Source organism: Canis lupus, chromosome 3, assembly GCF_003254725.2.
Source record: "Canis lupus dingo isolate Sandy chromosome 3, ASM325472v2, whole genome shotgun sequence".
NCBI classification, from domain to species: Eukaryota; Metazoa; Chordata; class Mammalia; order Carnivora; family Canidae; genus Canis; species Canis lupus.
In genome coordinates, this window is record NC_064245.1 from 34,585,583 (window position 1) to 34,595,302 (window position 9,720).

Below are 9,720 nucleotides of genomic sequence, written 5' to 3' on the forward strand. Positions count from 1 at the left end.
ACATTTACAGACCTTATAAAGGACAGAATTGAAACACACTTGAAAACCCAAGGAAATTTATGCTACTTAGGGGTCCTTGGACATGGGCACAAGTCTGCTAGTCAGCAGACTGGTTCATGTGACCACAGCAGGACAGTATAAGTAAAAGCTGTCACATAGCACAGATGTCATGTCCATTACTATTAGAAACAACACACACTGTAGTATACTCATATTCTACGAGCTAGCTGTACAACTATGGACAAGTACATTAAGCATTCTAGTTTTATGAATTTATCTGAAAAATTACAAAGTTTGACCAAATGACTTCAAAAGACACTTTTATCTTCCAAATGTTATGTTTCTATAGTTATAACATAAAAATGTCTTTTCCTTTTTACAAATGGGGCCATGTATAAGCCAGGCCCTCAAGCACTTCTCTTCACTAAGTAGAAGGAGAACATTTGTCACTGGGATGTTTCAAGGATATTTGAACAGTCTATTGTGCAAATTTTTACTTTCAAGCAACCAAAACAGGTAAAGAGCCAAAGCATGCTCAGCTTGGGCCAGGCCTTGGCAGCAGAGGGTACAAAGACGGGTTCTCAGTGGCTGACATTTCAATCTGGGTGGAACAACAAAATAAATGCAAATGAAACAAATAGTAGGAGTTCAGTGGCTGAGTAGGCCTCAGTCAAAGACTCTGGAAGCAGAGGCACCTGGTGGCTCAGTGATTGCCCTCTGTTCAGGTCATGATCTCGGGGTCTTGAGAGCGAGTCCCACATTGGACTCCTCACAGGGAACCTGCTTCTCCCACTGCCTATATCTCTGCCTCTCTCTGTGTCTCTCATGAATAAATAAATAAAATCTTTTAAAAAAAGATTCTGGAAGCAGAACTTCCCCAAGAGCTGCCCACTGTTGGCTTCCTACGGCATTAAGTGGCTCCACAGCCCATATATCCCTGCTCAGTGACCCAGATGTTCCCAAGCCATGGGATTCTCAGATCCAATAGGAAAAAAGAGCTGAAATTATTGATGGCTTCCTGAGTCCATGTTTCCAAACTGACCCTGTGTCTTTGACTTTCCATCAATCTCTAATAATTTCAGAAGCTGGAAGAAGACGCTTAGACCTTGGAACCAACAATGTCTCTTTTGGAAGCCTTCTACTATGGCTGTGCAATGATATTTTATTACCACAGGTGATCCTTCCAATCCTAATAACCCAAGCATCAAGGTGCAAGACAGTTAATTGATAATGTTGATTATGCCATTGTCTTCTGTGGCACACTAACAAAGTAGCATTCATCCTACCTGGGGATTACAAAAGCCACCTTTTGGTTGGCAGAAGAAGGTCCCTTGGGATATAGGGCCCTTGTACGTATTTTCCACGCTGTGCTTTCTTTCTTGATGTCTGCAAGAGGGTATTTTGATGTGTATGATAAAGCAGGTGATGTCTCAGGAGAGATCAGCTTAGGGAAAGGAACCAGAGTCTTTCCAAGTGATCTCAACCAAGTTCTCTAAGCTTAATGCCATGTCTATTCATCAGGGATAACCTTACATTTACCCTAGGGCTGTCTCAAGGGTTTTGTGAGGATTAAGTGAGGCACAATGTAAGTAAACATCTAAGACACTGCCTGGCACCCAACATTCCTGATGCTTATCATTATTTATTAAGCAGAAGACATTTCTTATTGATCACACAAGTATGTGGTTTTAAAATTCAGTTCCAGTTTAAGCACATCTATGTAATATTAAAGCAGGGCTTTATCCTTCCCTCAGGAGGTAAAAGCAAAATGCAGCCCTACTGAATAGCAAGTTTCAGCAATAACGTAGTATACCTGACCTCGGTTGAACAGAAAAAATGAACCAACATAGTCATCCTTGTTCAGAACCTCCTCCTACGGGCCACAAGCAAGACCTAAATTTGTTTTCCTGAGAGGTCATTGTTTCCTTTAGAAACCTGCCAGGAAATTGTGATGACTAAAATTATAAAGACAGAACTTCAAATTAAAAGATTAACAAAAATCCCAGTAGACTATGATTTGAAATTCAAGGTGTGTTTCCACTTCAACTTATTCCCATCTCCACTCTGAGTAAATTGAGATTTGAAAGAAATGAAGAGAAGGAAGAAACTTTTGTTTTCCTCCAATAATCTCCTCACAGCTTTTGTTCATCAGCTCCTCCTGGGAACAACAGTGTGTTTAGGTGGCAGAGCTTCAGTCGCCATAGAAACACATCATAAAAGGTCCAGTTATTAAGGAGCAGGGTCTTCTGGTTGCCATAGGGAATGGTTCCCTAATAGATTTTCAAGGCTAGTGATGTGCTTATGGTCCGTGTGACTATTTATTTGTATCAAAGATTACAGCGTGCCTTGTGTGATCTTTAACATTTGCTTGCAGTTAGATTTTCCTTTCTTTTGTCTGACTTCCAGTTTGTGAAAACAAATTAATCTCCCAGAACATTATAAACACTACACACCACCTTCAGTAAGAAATGTTGTCTGTTAAAAAAAAAAAAGAAATGTTGTCTGTTAAATAAAACCAAGTTATAGAAAAATAAAGCATCATTTCTTCATGTTTGATAAGTATAATAAGAATGTCCATTTAGCCTGTGCCCCTCACCCTGGGATATTTAAATCTAAACTGAGTTCCCAAGAGGTAGAATCACTAGAGACAGTAAATGGGAGGAAACATTGGGGGACTGCCCAAATCAGACAGAGACTGACCTCACCTTCTCTCCAACCTCTGCTTCTCTGAGGACGGGCAGGATCAAGAGAGCACAGGCACCTACTTGTTCATTCATTCATTCATTCACTCATTCAATCATTCACTTGTTAATTCATTCAAAGTGCATGTATTAGGTATCCAGCATGTATAAACCTGTATAGACCCTAAAGTGGACACAGGATTAACTCAACATTGTGTCATTTCTCATGATGCTGCTGCGGAAAGAGTGGTCCACGTCTGAGGACAGGTTTGGACAGATAATGCAATACTACAGAAGTTTTCCTACAGATAACTAAGAAGTAAATGCAGTAACTTAGATGAAAGATAAGGCCTATCTCTGGCCATATTGAAGGTCTCCTTAACTTACTGGCTACAAAGGAGTAGAAGATTCTTTCACATGACCACACAATATTCAGGGCAGGCTAAACATTACTACATCTGTTTAGTCACATTTCAATAAGATGTTGCATTTATTGCTGGGGGATGTTGCTGATTTTTGTGTTGTTTTTTCATCATCACACACCTTATGTTGTGTGAGCCTCCTGAGGGTCCTAAAGAGACTCCCAAGGAGCCGAAAGGACTTTAAGGTCTGCCTCTGTGGCATATACATCAGAGGAGTTTAGGAGCTTTTTTTTAGGAGCTTGTTTTCTGAAAGCATGTCACCTGACCGCAAGGTGAACTTTGGAAGGTGGGTTTGATTCCCACTGTCATCACCTTCCCAGAGCCAAGACAGGTAGGGATTGCCTTCATGAACCTCACAAATGCAATCATGATAAATCATGATGACTACCTCTGACAATGGTGCCTTAAGGATCAATACTGAGCACTATGGGCAATTCTTTTTGGGGAGACCTGAGAAAACATCAACATACTGTTGTGGTGATCTGTTTTAGATCACTCTTGAAGGCAACTATTTTCTAATAGTCTGACTTGAAACCACTAGCAAGATGCATGCCATGCCCATGTGGCTGTGTTCTTCAGTGTGGAGCTGGTATGAGAAATGACCAGGCATGCCACACCCATGCCACACTATGAAACAGTGACAATCCTCTGGGCTGGAGCACTGGGGAGGGGTGAGGGATACATAGTCGCATCAGGGAGCCACCTGTGGCATGTGGGTGATATTCCACAGCAATTAGTGATGATTGCATGTGTCCAAGGTGAAGAGTGTCACAATGGGATTTATCCTGGCTTTCTGTGATATGAAATCAGCTTATGACCAGGACTTTTAAATAACTTCATAATTCAGTCTCTAAAGATGGGTACCTGAGACCAGCTTTCAACAATTTAAAATATTCTCAAATATAGTATATTAAGGGAAAAAAGCAAATTGTAAAACAGTGTAAGCTCAAGGTAACCATTTTGTTTAAATTAGAAAGAGAGAATAAGGAAGTGTGGCTTATAAATACCAAAATAAATACAAGTAAAACAAAATAAAACAAACATCTCTGAAAGAATAACATTTCGTAGAGTAGGGAAATGGAACCTAAGCAAATGGGAACAACTGAGGAGAGACTCTCAGACCACTTTTCATATTTTTCATACATGAATCTTATTAATGTACTATGATTAAATATTAATTAAAAAATCTTAATGATATTGTACGAGGATTTACAGATGAGGAAATTACAGATCTCGGAAGTTAAATCACTCTCTGAGGCCACATAGCTCATTGACAATCATGATGAGATATTCAGCTTCAGCTGGCTTCCCCAGATGAACTTGTATGGAGCTGCTGCTCACTGCCTCATTCAGTCCATGCCTTGGTCCTCACTAATGCAGAAAATTGCTCCTACCCTCATTCTCATTGCACCTTATTTAAGTTGCTATCATGTATTACATGGCATTGTGCTTTCCTGATTAAATATCTGTCTTCTTGTTAAGTATTCCCTTAGAAAGAATCTAGTATTTATTATTGAATGTAATTTTCATCAAATGTAATAAAGTAGTTCTTATTTCTTTTATTATAAAATTGAAGCTAAGAGTGACAGATATGGACTGAAAGTTTGTGTCCACCCAAAACTCTTATGTTGAAACCCTAACCCTCAATATTATAATATTTGGAAGTGGAGATTTTGGGAAGTAATGAGGTCATGGGAGTGAAATCCCCATGTTGGGATTAGAGTCCTTATAAGTAGAAGAGACCAGAGCCATTTTCTCTTTCCAATGCATGAGGATACATATAGTAAGAGAAATTTCACCAGGAATCTAAACACCTAGCACCTTGACTTTTCAGCTTCCAGAATTGTGGGAAATAAATGTCTGTTGTCCAAGCCACGTAATCGGTGGCATTTTGTTATAATGGCTACCAAGGTACAATTAAGTCAGCATAAAGTCACGCAGCTCTTGAGCCTCAGAATTGAAGTTTAAATGACAGATTCCCAAATCCCACATCTCCCTCTATATGGTGCTCTTTCCTAATGAGAATGGAAATATGTTAGTCTTTGTTTTACCAACACTCTCTAATGCCTGGCAAAAGATCCTGGCTACATTTGTTGTCTGCATGGACCCTGAAGGCAAACTCATGCTGGATTCAAGTATATCGTTGAAAGATTGTCTTGGCAATATTTGACAACCCTTCCATGATTTTTCTAGCAAGATGACGATGACAGTTTCAACATTAGCTGACAAAATTAGATCTTTTCCTAAAATCAGACCCGGAATCCCAAAATAGAGAGATGGATCCATAATCATGACTAAATTCACCAACTCTAAGAACGCTTTTGAAACAAAACCACTCTGTCCCAGCACTCTAGAAGAGATAGAGCCAAAGGCATATTTAACAGTGCTTCATCTTATCACAATCAGTTCTGGAACTACTTACTGCCTTAGGACTACTTCTGTCTATAGTAAAACATATGCTTTACCCACATACATTAACTGTGTGCTTCTAGTGTTTGTGGTTCAAATGATGAATCTGTCTGAAGGGACCATAACGAAGTCTCTTTCTTTTCTTTCCACTAAAGGAACTCAAGTGTACCAAGTCTTCAGGAACTGTCCTACTTTGTGTTTTACTCCTAGACTGACACTTTACACAGCATCTTGTACATTTTCTACATCACATTTACAAATAGGTACACCAATCCTATCCCCTAAAATGGAAAACACACACTTTCAAGAGACATCAAAACATTAGACTCCAAACAAAATACCAATTTTCATTCTGCTCTGTCTATATCATACTCAAAATCACAATGCACGCCTAATGGTTGGCCAAAGTCCTTGAGCACAGCCTATTTCACAGCACTTAGCTCCTAATTGAAATTTCACAGTACAATACTTAAGACACAACTCCTAATTGCATTGCCATTTAAGCAAATGTGTTTTCCTAGCCATTTATTTGTGATTTCCTCTCGCTATATGCTTCTTATGATTTGCTGTTGGTTGCTATTGCAATTAAGACCTTCAGTATCCATTTGAGGATATTGTAGAATGTCCTATCTCCCTGTGAATTAAATTTAACCCAGTAGTATATTAATAGCTTCCCCCAGTTGTGTGCCTTTGGGAAGAAAAAGAACATTTCCATTCTCAGAGGAGATACTAGTTCTTGGCTCTCCCTATCAAAGACTTTTCCAAACTGTAGTCCTTATTGGTTTCTTCACTTGTTCTCTCAGGTCTGATTTTAATATGAAATTGTGTAGGAATTCAGTTCCACAGATAAGAAATACAAGCAGCTTTTAAATATTATTTGAAAACATCGAAGTGTGTTAATAGAACAAAATACAGTGACAATCCTTTACTTTCTCCTTCTAGAAAGATTTTTAAAAATTTATTACAGACATTTCAAATAAGCAAAATCATAAAATAGTATAATGAATTTCCCATATATCTATGTTCCAACTTCACAGCTTATTTATTTTGAGTCAGGACCCAATTAGGTCTACATATTTGCTTCTGATTTTTCTTTTATCATATGAGTTTTCCATCCCCTCACTTCTATGCCTTCAATCTGTAGATAAAACCTAGTCCTTGGATTACCACCTTGACCCCATTCTGGATTGGAGAAATGGCTTCTTTGTAGGATCATATAATTGTTCATCTATGTCTATCTTCTATATTTCCTGCAAATATAAATCTATTTATAAATCTATTTGGTGGTAGGTCTACTGACTTTCACCTTTCAGGTATCTTGTTAACAGAAATACAGATCCAGACACATTGAACTACAAGACTTATAGGCCTCTCACTTTATCTGACATCCGATACTTGAGTCCTCTCTACAGTGCTTCCCAGGTGCTTGCCTAGAATCAGACATTGTCTAAATCACTTCTTGCATGGATAGGGAGACTTAGTCTGAAAAATACAGTTAAGAAGGAGAACTGGGAAAGAAAGAGAGACTTAAAAGGGCCCTATCCAAATCCCAAGGCCAATACAACTCAACTTTTAAAACATCACATTGAAGAGTTTTAGCCAGGAAGTAGAGCCAGTGATTGAGGAAATGGATTACAAACAAGGCCCTCAGACAAATGAAGTTGTTTAACATGGAAGTCAAGAACCTGGACAGAGCCTCTCAAAGGTTTAGGTGGGAACAGCAGGAGATTTTTTTGGTTTGCCCATTGAGGTACTGAGGCAGTTTGGAAGCACTGGCAAGAAGAGACTAAGCATTAAATTTCTCTTCTAAAATATGGAAATTGATGTTGAACTTTCTGCATTCACTTCTGGAAAGCTCTGTGGATATGACTTTATAACTCTAGCTTCTAACAGCACAGACTGACTACATAGTCTACAGTCTACACAGTTGACTCAGGCAAGGTTGAGGCCAAGCCCTGCATGTGGAGGTTGGGGGGGCTCACCAATAAAGCAACTTTTGGGAGTCTTTTATTCACCAACATCTTACTGTTCTTGAAAACCTGTATCCTTAAATAAGCCCAATATTTTGTTTTTGTTTTTTTTTTTCAAATTCTCCTGCCATTTATTTTTTAAATCCCTGCTAATGCAGAGTCATTCCTCCATCTTTGTCTCAGCCTGTCAGCCCATAATCTGATCTGCTGAAGGAGAAGATTTTTTTCACGGTATCATTCACAAATTTGAGGTACTTAATGTAGGTACTTCTAAATTATTCTAAAAATGTAGATCAGGACAAGGCCAACAACCAAGCTCTGAAGCCCTCCAATGGGACCTCCCAAGACAGTTCCAGTAACCAGGACCCTGAGGAATCATCACTGGTTAGTGGTTGACATATATCCTTTAGCCCAGCTTCCAATTGTCCTTGAAATCAACTTCATGGACAAGATACCTGGAAATATGTTACAAAAGGCTTAGTTGTGAAGTCCATACTTTTTACTTGTCCAGGAAACTTTCTTATCTAAAAAAAAAAAAAATGGGGGGGAGGAGTAATCAGAGCTTCTTCCAGATGTGCCTCTCTCCTGGTTTCATGGAGTTTCCTCCTCACAGCATGGCCCCGAAATGCCAGTCCTTGCTCGCGCAGCAAATGAAGAAACCAAGGCTGCCTCCTGCGCCCAATCCGGAGGAAACATCAACCTCTCAGAACTTGCTGAAGGGAGAAAAAGAACAGCAAGGAGCAATTGAACATATTGATGAAGTACAAAGTGAAATAGACAGACTTAATGAACAAGCCAGTGAGAATATTTTGAAAATAGAACAGAAATATAACAAACTCCACCAACCATTTTTTCACAAGAGGTTGGAATTGATCACCAAAATCCCCAATTTTGGAGTAATAACATTTGTCAACCATCCACAAGTGTCTGCACTGCCTGGGGAGGAGGATGAAGAGGCACTTCATTATTTGACAAGAGTTGAAGTGACAGAATTTGAAGATATTAAATCAGGTTACAGAATAGATTTTTTATTTTGATGAAAACCCTTACTTCAAAAAAAGTTCTCTCCAAAGAATTTCACCTGAATGAGAGTGGTGATCCATCTTCAAAGTCCACTGAAATCAAATGGAAATCTGGAAAGGATTTGACAAAACATTCAAGTCAAACACAGAATAAAGCCATCAGGAAGAGACAGCACGAAGAACCAGAGAGCTTCTTAACCTGGTTTACTGACCACTCTGTTGCAGGTGCAGATGAGTTAGGAGAGGTCATAAAAGATATTTGGCCAAATCCATTACAGTACTACTTGGTTCCAGATATGGATGATGAAGAAGGGAAAGAAGAAGGAAGAAAGAAGAAGAAAGAAGAAAGAAGAAGAAGAAGAAGGAGAAGGAGAAGGAGAAGGAGAAGGAGAAGGAGAAGGAGAAGGAGAAGAAGAAGGAGAAGAAGAAAGAAGAAGAAGGAGGAGGAGGAGTAAGAAAGAAGAAGAAGGAGGAGGAGGAGGAGGATTGGAAGATATTGATGAAGAAGGAGATGAGGATGAAGGTCAAGAAGATGACAATGATGATGAGGGGGAAGGCAAGGAGGATGAAGGAGAAGATGACTAATGGAACACTGATGGATTCCAACATTCCATTCCAATTTTCTCCAGTCCCTGGGAGCAAGTTGCATCTCTTTTGTCCCCCCCCCCCCTTGTGCTCATTTGTCCTGTTTTTTTGAAGTCTCTTTTCTCTCCCTTTATACCATGGTTCTCAATTTATTTTGGGGGGAAACACCTTGAGCAGAATACAGAGGGAAAAGAATCTCTACCGCTTTCTGTTCCAAATTCATTTTTATCCCTTCCTGTCTCAACAAAAACTTTATGGAATCAACACTACAGTACTGCTCTGTGGGAAGAAAGAAAAACCTTCTGCTCCCTTAGCTTTGCTGGAAGCTGGAGGGTGCTAGGCCCCTGTGTAGTAGTGCATAGAATTCTAGCTTTTTTCCTCCTTTCTCTATATATTGAGCTCAGAGATTACACTGTGTCTTTATGTGAAAGTGGACAGTTAGCATTTACCAACATGTACCTGTCTACTTTATCTTGTTTAAAAAAAGAAAAAAACTTTTAAAAATGGGGTTATAGAAGGTCATCAAAGGGTGGGTTTGAGATGTTTGGGTGGGTTAAGTGGGCATTTTGGCAACATGGCTTCTCCTTTGGCATGTTTAATTGTGATGTTTAATGTACATCCTTGCAGTTTA

General features: G+C 39.2%; 1 pseudogene; it reads left to right on the forward strand.

Moving 5' to 3' along the window:
- Window positions 1–8,096: 8,096 nt before the first annotated feature.
- Window positions 8,097–9,089, forward strand: LOC112653094 (protein SET-like; annotated as a pseudogene).
- The last annotated feature ends 631 nt before the right edge of the window (window positions 9,090–9,720 follow it).